Source organism: Aythya marila (assembly GCF_965140915.1).
Source record: "Aythya marila genome assembly, chromosome: 1".
NCBI lineage: Eukaryota > Metazoa > Chordata > Aves > Anseriformes > Anatidae > Aythya > Aythya marila.
The window spans coordinates 121086671-121102148 of NC_139042.1; positions in this window are offsets into that span (position 1 = coordinate 121086671).

The window sequence follows — 15478 nt, forward strand, 5'->3', positions numbered from 1 at the left end:
CTCTACCAGCTCTGACAATCCAGTCGCAGAGAAAGCTGACCCACGGTGGCCAGATTCCCAAATAGCCTCGCACTCTCCCCTTCAAGTGCTGGAAGAAGGGGGCCCAGGTTAGCTGCTCGCCGTAGCCTGCGCTGGCTGTAAACACAGAGAATCTCTCTGTCTCTCTCCTGCAGCTCCAACTAAATGCGACTGTACTTAAACAAGCAATGCCTTATAGGACAGTGCTCTGAGCAGAAAGGATCCCACCTCTGCCACCTAGTGTTGCAAGCCTGCTCATTTATTTTATTTTTATATATATATAAATATATACGCTGTGCTATAGAAATATGGCTCTCTCATTCCTCCGAAAATGGATCTCTTGGATCAAAAGTCTGTGAGCCATGCTGGGCTCAGGAGTCCCTAAGGCTCCAGCTGACATGGGGAAGTTATTCAGCAAAGGAGGAGCGCGTCCTTCATCGCCATGACGAGGAACGCAGCGGGGCAGGTTTGATTTCTCAGCAGAGTTCTGCCTGACAAATCCTGAAGCAAGGGTCTTTTCTGATGCTGGTGTCACTGCTGGGCAGTATGCAAGGGCCAGAGGGAGATTCAGACGCACTGATTGTAATTACAGAACTGCCAAGGCCTCCAGGAAAAATAGCAAGCATCGGGCTGCATTAATCTTCGCTGGATCTCCCGTGACTTCTGCGCGATTTCAGAGGGACCAGAAGAAATCGCTCTGTGTAGGAAATCCAGCTTGCAAAGCCACCATTTGCTCACAGAACGTTTCTCCCGCTACTCATCTCCTTTTAAACACAGGTTCCTCCTACCGTACACAAGATGAACTTTTTTTTTTTCCCAAGGAGTAATTAGCTCCTGTAGTTTCATTGCCCCCTGAAATCATTGCTTCTGGTGAGAGGAACAGCAGTAATGAAGTACTACTTAACATTCACACAGGGCTTTTCATCAGTCACTCTCCAGGCTTTTCACAAAAGAAGATGTCCTTTTGCAGATGGGGACACAGAGGCAGCACAACTACGCAACCTTTGGGAAGTCACTGCAAGGTGGTAGCCCAGGCGGGCTGGCCACACAATCTGGTGGCCCCTCCATGGGCCACGTTGCCCCCCTCACCACAGTTGCCATAGCAGCCTCTATAGATGCCACTGCTAGAAGATCATCTCCAATTCACGCATCACAGACGCAGCTTTGACACCCACAGATGAGCCCCTTGAAGTGTGGAAAAGCCACTGGGCAAAATATCCTTCTACACTCATGATCACCAAGAGAAGCCCAGGCCTCCTGAAGGGTCTTCAGAGGCTTGCACAAAACCTGGGGAAGCCTCAGGTAATGAAGGGCCTGCAGGTGTGGAGCAAGAGAGGTTGATAGCGATGTTGTGGTGTTGGGTCCTCACTGTTGATCTTGAGTTGACAGCAACTCAAGGGAGGAAAATACCATCAGGCGTAATAAGCAGTTTCATCTGCTCTGGCTAAAAATCCAGTCTGTCCTATGCCTTCTGTGATTCACCAGCAAGTTTTTTAAGAAATTCCACTTTGTAAATACAGCCAGAGTTGGGGCTGCAGAGGGAAAGTCTCCCTGAGATTCCCACCAGGACTCCAAGGTGACCATGCATGCATAGGAAAGGTGTGCGGCGGATTCTTGCTACTAAAGATGAAATGCCACTCCAGAAATATTTCTTTTTAGTCTACTTTTAAACAAGCTGTTCCACAAACAGAAAGCGCAGAGCCTGCCTTCCTGTGGCCAGATCCCATCATATCCCTACGACATCCCCTGCAGCAAAAAGAAACCGCTTGCTGTGGGTAGTCTGGAAACGTGTGCTTGTTTCCTAGTGGACCAAAATGCACACTGCAACACAAAACACAGATACCATTTGGACTGGCTGGCTGCTGCCAGGTACTGCCTTCGTTAATCATGCCTTTCCCCCTGTGAACAGAGTGAGGCATTGCCTAATCACCATAGTTTCCATAACTAAGAAACATACAGGTGCAAAGTTTCTTTCCAGCCTTTCACCCTTTTAAATGTGGTTGAGATTGTTGGGAGGAACAACACATGGACAAACAGATTGACATGTACTATCGCATGCTTCATTTCCCGAGGAAATCAAACTCAAATATTAGAGTGGATTAAAATCAACTCCAGCAATCTGGGGGGAACCTGCTTCTTTTTCATGATTTCCCTTTTAAATGGCTTTCATCCTCTGATAATCAACAGATTATTGTATGAAAGAAGGCACATGCAAGACAATAATCTTGCCCCATGAGATCTCAGGAATTTGTTGTGCCAGACATCAAAAATCTACAAACTGATCATCATCATTTAAGCACTGCTGCAGGAATCCCCACCAAGGTGTAGTACATGGACCCGCTAGGCCGGCACTTTAATACCACACCAGCTCCACTGATCATTACCTTAATACCCAACAGCTATATCTGATTGTACAGCTTTATATCCGTCCGTGCTCTTTCACAATCTCCCCAGCACCATACATGTCCCCATGCTATCAAACATGTATCCCAACATCCTACCTAGATACGTTCACATACATGGCACCATCTCTCACCTCTCATACATACAATCCTTCAGGACACCACAATTTTACCATCTTCAGCATGATGTGGACATTCAAAGTCTACTTTCCCTACAGACCTCCACTTACAGCTCCATATATGATCCCATAATCTACACTTTTCAGCTGTATGGCTGCATCATACTTTGGATATGAACATTCCATGGCCTGTTGGGTCCAGTTCTCTTTGGAGTCTTTGAGCTAAACATAATAGCAACATTGAAATACGTAATAGTAGTATCAAAATAAGATCTGCTCCAGACCATAAATTGCACAGGGATGAAACTTGGGCAAGACAATTCTGAACTCAGCGTTGTTCTCATTTTGAAAGGACAGCAGTAGTTAAAAAGTATGGAGAGAAGATTCAAAGGAAGCAGCACTCTTTCAGATAACAGCATCTTATACTTCTCCAGAGAAGCCAATATAACTGAGAAGAGAAGCAGCCACTTCTCACGGTCTATTCAACATCATCCTAACCTTCAAAAACATTCAGGACTGGGGTTTGGCTCCCTTACTCATGCTGAGTCATACCAGCAGGGTTACTCAGGACATTAGGCTACTAAATATGAGCAGGAGTATCAGATTCTGTGGGCTGAAATTCTCTGGGATTGGTCTAGAGCCAAAGGTGAGTCTGCTTTTTGTGCGGCCAAATCTCCCAACTACCTACAGATTGAGAGAGCAATAACAGAAGCAAGAACTACGCTCAACTCTCCCTGAATATATATCCCTAGATAGTAAAAAAGAAATCTTTTAAAAAATTGTTCTTTTTCCCTTTCTTTTTGAATTACTGCTGTTCTTTCACTTACCCCTGAATTCAAAAGTCAGATGAGCCATAGACATATTAGCTATTGAAGAGCATATCTATAACCCCATTTAGAGAGGGGAAAAAAGAGGTTGGGTTCTGACAGCTCTGGTGATTGAAAGATGGCTACTTTTAATGCATAGTAAAAGTATTTCATTAAGGCTGAGTGGATGCATTTAGATGCACTGTACATGGATGCTTCTCCGTTTTTTAATAAATAAATGTGCTTTGTACTATTAACTGTTTAAGCACTCACACTTTCATTTCTATTTCATCTTCACTTTTGTCCCTTTGTGCAATATCAATATTAACTTGATTGCGCAGCACACACATATTTTTTTCAGTTTTCACACTGAGCCTACCACAAAACAATTGTTAAGCAGGCAAGCTGAAGTTTATAGAGGAACTTACAACTTTTCCATTAGAGATTTTTTTTCAAATTACTGTTATTTAACTGTGCAAATGTCACGTTGCATTAGCAAAAGGCTTAGTGTTATTTTTTATTTTATTAATTTAATACAAGTAGTATTGAAAACACAGTTGCCCATGCAAATTTTGCAGAGTTTACATAAGAGAATTAGCAGTCTTGAAATTTAAAGCTTGGTAAAGTGAACAGTAGACATGAGCCATATATTACCCAGCAGTGTTCCCCCCCCTCCCCTCGGATGTTTTAGTGTCCTGTCCTACATGTCTGTCTCTGACATACATGTATTACTATTTATTTTGAGCATCGTATCTGTGGGTTTCACAGCATGTCTTTGAGACTAGTGCATCTATGATGAATAGCACATTTTATTGTGATTTAGAAGAATGTTGTGGCATGTGCTGCTTGTGATCTTGGGAAAGGGAGTGAAAGGAGATGTTCTCTCAGCAAGAAATAGTCATTTGTCATGTGGCTCTATGTAACCCACCACTGTCCAAGGTCAAGGACTGCACAGTGTCCAGAAATGTGAATTCTTATAGAGGGGATGTACGGTACATCAGGACCATGATAAATAGTCTCACATCTGATTAGGCTCCTTTATGTAGGCTAAGAAAACAGTATTCATGCTTCCCATTCACCTACAGTCTGATATTCAGGAAGAGACAACTCTGCTCAAACCCTAATTCCCACCCTACTTTCCTTGCTGCCACTTCGTATTCCTTATCTATATTCTCTCCTTCCCAATTCTCAGTTTCTCTTTGCATCCTCCTGCTTCCAATCCCATTCCACCTCTCTTTCTTTTTACTGTCTTTCCATGAAATCCATCAAAGAAGCAAGAACATCTTTCTGAGGCTTCCTAAAGGAAAGATTTTCTACCAGATCTTCTACCAAATTCAAAAGAGTCTCTCCAAACAAATAAACACCAGGCCCAGAATCTGAGAAGGGTAGTATTTGGTTATATAGCAATTCCATAAAGTAAAAATCCACAGAAATAGCCAGCTAGAGAGATAGCAGCAACACTCAAGGGCTGGCTGGAGGAGGGAAAAGATTAAAAGAATCCTTATTTAGTTTCAACAACTATGTGATGACACAACACAGACGGAACTGAGAACCCTTGGAGACAAATGCATTACGTGAACTAGTGCAGCAAGAAACACAGAGAGGGTTTCTTCAGCATTAGACATACCGTACCCACATCCTCTACAAGTTGGAGCACGTAAAGGGTACTTCACAAAAAGCATTTGGCAGCTGTGTACACACACATTGACATTGTCACATAATTAGATATAAAACAAATGCAACAGCAGACACTATCAGCACATCTACTGTGCTGCATCCATGGAACCAATTTCTTCTTCAATGGGAGCCTCATCCAAGCTATTCTGAGAAAGCCTGAAACACAGGGACACAGAACCCAGCCCCTGGGGCACACGTGCACACAAGAAGTTCTACAGAGTAGGTCTCTGCTCTTTGAATATTTGCAAGATTTTGCTAGAAATCTATAAGTGTGAACAACAAGAAAAACAAAATTGGCTAGCACTCAAAGATTTTTTTTTTCCATTTTTGAGTTGTTATGTTTTCTGTGAGAAAAAGTCAGCTCTTTCAAGCTGGGAAAGAAAGTAATAATTCTGGTCAGCCCTTAAGATCATCAGTAAATTCACAATCCAGAGGGACAGGTGTTTACACTGCAAAACTCCTGCCACATCCAGCATTAACTGGCCTTTGTAGAGGAATGAACAATCCCTCAAGGCTATAGAGCACCTTTCAAGACTGTTTTTGCAGCCCTCTGGTCTTTAAATCTCCCCCAAAGCTTGGCAACACAGAGCTTACCTCTGTCTTCGATTCAGGACTTGTTTCTTCCAGCAGCACTACACCAAAGACGTTTTCTTGAAAAAGGACCCAGCTCCTCTTTCTCGACCCAGAAGTAACCTTTTGCCCCAGCTGTAGCTTGTTGCTTTGCCACAGCTGAGGCTAAGGAAGCCTGCACCTGGTAGGGAGGCGGTGCTGTGCTCTGCAGCCTGGCTTCCTATGCAATGGTCTCACCAAGTCATGCATTGTGCTACCCAGGTGGTATTTCCACCTTTAAATAAAGGCTTGGCAACTTTGCTAGATACATTACGGGATGATTTTTGAGGTGGGATCACTGTATGTCTCTTTTATTCTTCAGGCAAAGCGGGAAAGAGAAACATGGCCATTTGCCTGTTGGACCAAGCTCTGTCCAATCTGCCTGACATGAGGAAGACCCAAGAAATGACTGCTGAGTATTATCCAAATGCATGAATCTCACTATCTCCAATGACAGCTGACCTGCACATTTTTGGACAGCTTGATATTTCCTGGACAGAGTTATGGGACAGTGGTGGGCTCTCCACAGCCATTTTGTGCGCTGTGGAGTCCCCACTTGGCTGGCTGGAAGGCAGACAAAGCTTGGGCTGTGTGAGCATCCCCATTGTAAGAGTCTCCTTGCAGTGCTTCAACACGTCTTGAAATTACAAACTCCCAGGCTGATATTTTTCAGACCTAGTCTCTTACCCAAGGATGGATTTTTATTATTTTGTTTTTATTTTTGAAAGCTTGAGCAAGCAAGGGCTTGGTTGTTTAAGATACTTGGGACTGGGGGAGTGCTTTATGATTAGTGGAAGAAACAATTTGTGCCTTTTCTTAACAGTTCCAGTGCTGAAATTACTGTGGATAGAGAGCTGAAAGGCAAATAATGTGAGGCAAGGTTTGTAGGAAGAGGCAATATCTTTTATTAAACTAAAGAATATAGCCGAAAAAAAACCAAACCAAACCTAAACAGCTTTCCAGGTATATGGGCTTGCACATCCGAAAATGTATCCGTAGTTACAGCAATATAAAGCCAAATAAATGATAGTCCTTCTCTGTAAAAATCTGCGTTCATTTATGTCTTTAGCCATCAGAACAACAATATCACTGCATCTTAGAAATAAAGTTAAGCCTGTGGTGGTGAGGACAACATTACCCAGAGGAGCAGAAAACTTACGAGCAGGGTTGCATTAAGCTAGACTTCATTTGGCCAAACCACAGGTCCTGGAAAATATTATATGAGTTGTGTGGTATGAAAACATCTGGTTTTCAGTACAACGCCGAGTAATTTCTGTGTAGGCAGGGCTCCACACGTTTCTATGCATCACTGAGGACCTGCTCTCAAGCCCAATAAAAACAGTTGAAAAACTCAGTGACCACTGATGTGGTCCCTTCAACAGTGAAATCTGAAGGACAGCCCTTTCCCTTACTTGCTCTGTATTGTGTATACAAATATATTCTCCAGTGCTATTTATTGTTTGTGTTTTAGAGGTGTACAGTCCACACTGAGACCAAGTCCTGTTCTAGATGCTATACAGAAGGACGGTGAGAAATGATTTCAAACCACTGATACCAGGTGCTAAGACAGACAAGGTGAACAAAGAAGGAGAGAGGTGAAAGTAACAGAGGTGAAAATGATTTGCCAGCTGTTACTGGAGGAAACAAGAGACCAGGCATCTCATGTAATAGGGACATTTTACCTCTCTACAGACTATGCCAAAAACTCAGCGTACTGACCAGAGAAGAGTTTACAGCCCACCTACTACTTAAGAAAATTAGTCTGTGATGCAATTGCATACTCTCATTTGATGGAAAACATGAGGAGGCAGCCTTAAGTTTGCACTATACCCAACTTCTGCCAGCTTTTGCAATGTTCAGAGTTTCTGCCAGTAGCTTCTTTTTCAAAGCAAGATTTCTCTCCTGTTTCTATTTTATCAGACAGAGGATGATCAGGAGGTTAAAAAACACATTATTAGCATTAATGACTATTATTATTTATACCCCTGTACAAGCTGCACAAGCATTAGAGAAGAGACAGTCCATTTCCCCAAAGAGCTCACAAATCTTATTTATGATAAGGAATCACAGACCATGTATCAACAGCAGGAGGGGAGAATAGGGCAGGAAGAGGGCAACCATATTAAGCACAAACCTCTTGCGTAGCTTGGGCAAGATACTGTCTCTTGGGACCTTCTTCCTCAGCCATAAAATATGGATACAGGGTTTTTCTCTACCACATCACTTTACACCTTTCCAAGAAGGCAATAGTGGTCATACCCTAGCACTTGGGAGTCCTGACCTGAAAAAGTGCTTCCATTTGTCTACTCAAAAGTTCTAGGTTTTATGACTCCTGAGAGTTATGACACCTGCAGCAGCAATGAATAGGTTTGCAAGAGAGCTCAGTAGGGTTCTGGGTGTGTTTCTCTTTGTCTTCTACTCCTCCCAGCAACACATTAATGTATGGCCCCAAGTCCAAGCCAGTAAAACACAGGTGGAAGAATCCACAAGTCAAGAGTGACAAAGAAGATGTACAGATACCATTATATTGCTCATTTGATTGTTAGGTCTCTAGCACAGGGATTTGTTCCTCATTTGAAGGGCTTGCCTCATGAGAAGAGCAGGCACCAGCAGGGCCCTTGCTTGCCCCCTATAAAATGAGACCTCTGTCACCCGAAGTGAGACTGACCCTTCCATGGGAGAAGCACCTCGTCCATGGTATTTAAGATGTGTTATTCAAATTATAAAAAAGCCATCAGCATGGCATTGCTGTGAGTGTTGGCATTGGCCAGCCTCAGCAAGACTGGGGCAGGCAGCGCACAATGGGAAAACCCCAAAGCCCTGCAGAGGTCACTGGAAGATATCAAGGTTTCAGCTCATGAGCCCTAGAAAGAATCCAGAGAAAAGGAAATGTGGGAGGCCTCCCTAAGCTCAGAACCAGTTTGAAGCACAACCTTAGAGATCCCAAGTAAAGCCCGACATAACAAGGTATTGGGGTTGGTTACTCAGATCCCCTTCCTTCTCTTTTGAAGTTATAGCCTGTTTTTTCATTCTTTCTATTTCCATCGTACAATTTTCTGTCACCAAGTTCCCCACTTATCTGCCACTTGTCTGGGCATCTGTCATCTAAATCTACACCTTCCTGGCCCCTGTCTTCACCAGCCTGACAGCTGAAGCTGCAGATGGCCTCTTTTTCCTCCCTTCCTCTACAAGACTATTTTCAGATAACGCCCCTGCAAAATGTAAAGGAGAAAGCCACAGAATAAGGGGCTGATATACTGCTGCCTTTGCTAAGATACCTGTGACCATAGAGACAAACCAAGCTGCCCAGGCAAGAGAGCAGAAGAAAAGCTGACCATAACCTCTGAATTTTCTTCTAGCATCAGAGGACCTGTAACTGGTAGCAAGGCAAAGATGCCATAATACACACATTTGTGCTTATACGAGGACATAGCATCCCCCCCACACTGATGTTGGGCTGCAGTCTGTGTGTGTTACCTAGGATCTGGAGAACCAGAAAAACCTTGTAAGGTTCCTTTGTGCTTGGTATCTCCATTATCATCTCTATTATGTTGATTACAGCCCTAGCCTGGATCTTCTCTGTGAAAAACAACACATTTCCATTTGCAAAAGATAGCTGCATAATGCTATCCAGGAGCTGTCTATGAAGGGTCAGGCTTCCCGATTCAGTCAATCTCTCTCTGGCAACAGAAAAGCATCTGGTAAGGAGCAAAAAGGGTATCTAAATCAGTTCCTGGTGTAACTCAGAGCAGCCTCTTCTCTTTTTTTAATTCAAGCTACGCTCATCTGATACTGAAGCAGGGTCCAGCACAATGCAATTCCCAGATCTACTTTTCTGACAGTAGCATGCTAAAGAACGTGCTTACTGTTAAGAGTAGGAAAACCAGCATGCTGGGAGCAGGAGAGGATACAGAGTTCAAACTAAAGCTATGCCTGCACTGCTCCAAAACTGGTCTTGGGACCAAAGACCACGCAGCGCATTTACATCCTTTCCCTGTGGCTGCCATTCAGAGAGCTAACTGGATGCCTGCATAAACACGCTTGTTGACCCAGCGACTCACCAAGCGTGTTCAGGCAAACAGAGTGCTGGGGACTCTGCAATATGAGTCTGGTCCACACACCTGAGCCTGCATTTATAAGCTTGCAGTTTGCACCAGAGAGAAGCTCGACCTTGTGGTAGCTTTAGTCTATCTAAACAGAGACTAAGAGTGTTGAATAAATTTAGTAGCTAACTCCGAACATCTCCACTATGACCTTCTTATGACTGTGACTGTTGACAGCGTTGTGGCAACCACAGAGACCTTCTGCCTTTGGTAGCAAATCTCTTCTGATTAAGTTGAAGAAGTTTTTTTTGCATTCTAAGGGTGGAAGAAGTACAAGCCAGTTGCTTTCCAAATAGCCCCAGTGTATTTTTTCATTCATTACCCAGCTGAAGCTGAGAACCACACACAGGCAGGCACAAAGTCACTGTTCTTCCTTGCATTTGCCCTGAGCTCCACTGGGGCTGCAAAGCAGCAATCTCACTTTTACAAGATATTTGCAAGACATAACTTCTCCACGACACATTGAAACAAGAGATTCTGCACTGAGAAGCAGAAGTTGTACAGAATAGATGCCTGTTTATATACTTGCTGATTCCTTACTCATTAAGAGTATTCTAGTGGTTTTCCAGGATACCCTCATCAGCGTGTTCTATATTTTTCTGTTTTAACCAGCAAGAAAGTTTGAGCCAAGCTTCCTTAAAGTCTGAACTTGATACTTGTGGCAGTGAAAGAACTTGAAACCTACTTTCTGGAATTTCTAGAATCTCATGGGATTTCCACATCAGAAGTAACACTTCTTCAAATGTTTGGCTCCAGCAGTACTGCAGTAAAATCACGTTTTCCAAGTCAGTGGAAGCTACAGCTCCTGTTGGATTGCCCTCCCTCTTTAAGATGCTAACCTCCGAGGTTACCTACAATAGAAACATCTGCTAGTGAAATTAGTTCACAAGGTTTGTTGACTTTGCTGTTGGTGGGAAAAACCACCACAGATGCTGTTCTTTTAGCAAGAAAATACTTCTATCGATGGAGGACAGGGCTTGGAGAATAAATAGAACCACTCTGGGAGAAGAACATCTTAGGGATGTATTCCAATGCTCTTTGCTGATATGCAGGTAGGTGATCTGAAGGAAATCTGTTGCAACATTATGTGCCTCAATTTCCCCATTTGTAAAGTAACAGTGCAACTCATCCTTGATCTACAGGTGGCCAGAACTATATAATTTTGTTTGTTTGTTTCTGTCATTTTGATTAGAGTTCTTCATTTCTAGGTGGTAGACCCTCGGGCTCTACCCAGAAAAATGTAAAATGATTTCTCTTAGTGTTTGTTGAGAGGGTGCCTCCCCCTGCAACTATGTTGCCTGTAGCTGTTCAGCTTGCACCTGGCACTCATTCATTCTCCACAACGGAAAAAAATCAGGGAGAGTTGTTGGTTGAATTAGACTAACATCTCATCTGACTCTGCTGTATGTATCTAATTGGTCTCTGCATCTTCACAGGACTAGTTAGGTGAAGGGTTTGAAATGGTTCTTGGAATACACAACCCTAACCCTCTCCTGGGATTCTGCATCAAATTCCTCCTGATGGACATCTGACTAATAGTGCCACGATGTTATGTCATGTCACTTCTGTGAGTGTAACAGAGCCTTCCACCCATGAACAGGATATCTGCTACAAGAGGATGAATTCAAGGGGTGGTACCCATTGCATTTCATGAGCATGTGACATGTCTGATGTGCTTGTCTTTTGCCTTGACTGTAGCAAATAACAATAGCAAACAGACAAATAGCTGTCTTATCCAGCCCAGATAGAGATGCTGTGCTTCAGTCCCTTGAGGAGATCAAAAATTAACTGTGTCATATCTTGGGGAGAGAGGGTGTTTTTATTTTCCCCCAGATTTAAAAAGAAAAAAAAAAAGGCAACTTTATGGAGATTCATAAACCTCTGTAAGATTGGGTGTTTTGTAAGGAGACCTGTAAAACTGAAGACTAAAAAGGAGGAAGGAATAGGAGAGGAGCATATAAAGTAATTGTCTAATGTACGTCTTTAATGAACTAAAACATATCCTCCCCACAAAGAGCTCATAAGGGAAAAAACAGGATTCCTCATATACACCTTCAATCTAACACTGAATTATCTGTGGCAATTGGACCCGCAGCTTCAACTGAGAGGGTCTTGTAATAAGGAGAAGATATTGTAAAACTACTGTATGCAAAACCACCCAATTAATTTAAGAGCATCATTGTTATTTCATTTATATAGCACCATAGGGGTATGCAATGCTTTACAGACGATTAGGGGCTATAAAAGTTTAGAGAAAAGATGAGGCAGAATGCAAGGAGCTGGCAACCAACTGGAGTATAAGCCCTGACTAAAAGCTCTCACCATGGTGTTTATGGTTTGTTTGCTTGTGGTGGTGGGTTTTTTCTTTGTTTTAAGGTTCAAGGAGTATTTTTTGGCACTAATCCCCTTTTACAGGAAGGGAGAGACTATTTAACATGATTGTTGGGCCATTTCCAAGGATGCAAAGTTAGAAAACATGCTCATTAAAACAGGTCTGAAGAAACAAAATACAAACATGCACCACAAGGAGCAGGGAGATAGATGAGAGTCAAACTAAATCATTTCCTGAGAGTTCAACGCAAACTGGCAGAGCAAACAGAGACTGCATATGCCCACAACTGTCTCGCTGAGGCTCCAATTAGGTGGGTGTTGTGCTCCTAGGTTGAGAAATACATGCATAAGGCATGGCCTGTCCCTTGTATTTGCAGCTCCAGGTTACTCTTAGATACTCAGCTGTTTTTCAGCTGGCACTGGAACAGCAAAGGCCAGAAAGCAGCATTCTACCAGCTACAAAGCATGTGACTCAAGCTTCCAGATAGAGATCCTGTTAATGGGATCTGGATGGGCTTTTGTACTGCAGCACTAAAATATTTTAGGAACAGCTGGACCTTAAATCTCCCCAGAAGCTGTACAATGAAAACACAGCATCTTTCCCAAAAACACATACTTCTCTTATAACAGCATGTGACAGTGGTGCTCTGTAAATGGCACTAAGCCAGGATTTTAACAGTTTTACCTTATCACAGTTGTGATCTCAAAGCAGGTAGGTCTTTAAAGTTTTGGGTTTTTAATAAGACATGGGAAAGGTATGTTGTTTTTTAAACAGGACATGTCTTTAACAAAGCTGTTGATTTTCTTCCTCCCTCTGATGTTTTCCATCTACCACTTCTATGAAAATGGTCATCAAAATATTTTAAACACTAAAATTCAAAAACTACTGGAAATCTAGACTTTTTTTGGTTAAGTAGAAAATTATAAATTGGTAAACATTTTTTTGTTAAAAGCCTTGGCTGCAAAATGATGCAATTTTTTTTCTCTGGGTGGAGGTGGGGAAACTGGTCATTTCCTACACTTCAAGTAATTTTTAGTTTTCAAGTTCAAGAACTTGGTGCTGAACCTTCGCTTTTTCGTCATCTCTGGAGTAATTCCTGAAATGGTTTTCGCATTACTTTCCCAAGAACATCTCATGCTTTTTATTGCTCTTCTCCCAACACCTACCACCAGCGATGACGAGTCACCTAAAGCTTTGGGACTAGGCATTAGCACATTTCACAAGATGGCCTCTGGACTGCAGTTTGCTGAGGTAAAAAAAAAAATCCTAGCAGCATCTCTGACCTTCAGGCAATTATCCTCTAAAGCAGTTATATTTATAGAAAATTGTGCATGGATCATCTCTATCTTTCTATTGAGATGCTAATGCCTGTTTAAATGTATCTTATGCTACAATAGTTTATTTCTTGTTCCTGTACAATATAAAGCACCTTTCTACAAAATTTGCTGCATCTATGCTAAGTTATACTGCGGTAACTATTCCAATATGCTGTAGGACAGATTGAAAGATTTCTGGTTGAAGCTACTGGTAAAGCCATTAATTTTGTGGGGGAAGGACAAGGAATTGAGAAAATGCTACTTTTTTTGCTTAGAACAGTGTTTTGTGTGTTTGTGCGTGCGCGTTATTCAAATAATAAAAAAGCAGCAACAACAAACATCCTGCCTAACCTTTTCCCAGCCTTCCCTTAAACAATGCTGAATTCTGTCCTTCAGTAGCCCACACAGTCAAATATACAGCTAAATCAGCTTTTCACTCTCTTGGCCAGCGTCCACAAGCAGTGCTGTCGAGTACCACCCTCCACAGAGGCTGCATGCCCAGCTCTCAGGAGCAGCGTTCAGAGGCTGCCTCCGTACTGACAGCAGCGGTTCCCCATGCAACTTCACTCTTCTGAAGTGACTCACATCACTTTGCAAATTCTTGCTCCAGAAAATTAAGGGACAGTAACTTAACTCTTTCTAGCCTGGGCTACAAATATCTGTTCCCTCTCCACAGCTTGGCCCAAAACACCAAACGCAAGATGTTCCCTGCTTAGTTGTTTACTTGTAACTCCTTGCTTTTAGGTGATGCACGCAGTCCTTCGTCTGACTCATGTGCCTAACCTGGGACTTTCCTTCTGACACAGCCTGTAGCTTTGCTGTTTTCCATAAAGAGCTTCTAGAAACTCCATCCTGAGTTTCCTTGGAAACAGAGTTTGATCAGCATAATGCTCCATGGCACTTGACCATTCATCTCCATGGTGGTTATAAAAACCCCATCAGAAAAACCCCTTCAAGCTTTTTTTTTCCACCACTAAAAAAAAAAAAATAGTCTAGGTACCGATCCTTTGATTCAACAGTAAAGCAAACTATAAAATTCTTCATTAAACTAATTGGACCAATACTGTTGAAAACCATGATGGGCCTATCTCTCAATTCTAGCTCCAAACACAGGAAGATGAGATCTGAGGTAAAACTCTTTGGGCCTGGGGGGCTTGTCTACTTGATAATTACTGTCAACCAACAAAAAGTGGTTTAAACCTGCTCAGTTCTGTGGTACCTAAAGGTTTCCACCAAGTTTCACAATGAAGTTGTAGATCCTAGTAGTGCAAGTCTTAGCTTCCTGAAATAAGCTTTTCTTAATCACTTTTTGTGTGCTCACCTGGATCCACATAATGCAAAGGTTGGAGAACATAGTGCTACTCTGGGGGCATTATGGGGAATAAATGGGGTTAATTTTCTAACTACAGACTCTACTATGATTAAGTTTATTTATTCTCCTTAGCCTCTTGATTCAGGCACAGAGAAAATGCATTGCAAAACCATCAGACAAAATAGCATCTTGGAAATAAGTGATTTTTTCCCCATCTTTTGTTTGTCATTAACAGCCTTTTCAGTAACTACGATTATGGCAACAGCGGGCCACGTGACAGAAGGTAATGAAAACAAAGAGCAGAGGGGAAAGTTATTGCACTAAAAACAAACTCTGTTATATTGCAGATTATATTACAAGTGAAAGGCACATGACTGCATTGCCTGAGACTGTGGTGATGCTATGGGAGCCTCAGTCCTAAACTGCTCATTAGCATGGAGAGATTTTGATTTAATAACTGTGATCAAAATCCCACTGAATATGCTGGTCATTATGTACCCAAACTGAAGATGCTCACCAAGGTTTATGATCTTTGAGTAAATTTAAGTATTCATTAAAAGGACCGGCCAGTATATCAGTTACATAAGGAAAGCATCCAAATGATACTGTTGTCTGAAAAAGCCCTGACCTTTCAGAAAGCAGTTGATATTGCTGTGCCAATGAAAAAATAGCAGCTAAAGAAGTTAAGGAGCTAAATGAGAATCTGAATGTAATACATTAAGTAGTGACCACGCTTCACATGTGATGAAGTAAATCATTATAAGAGAGACCTCATTCTGCTTGA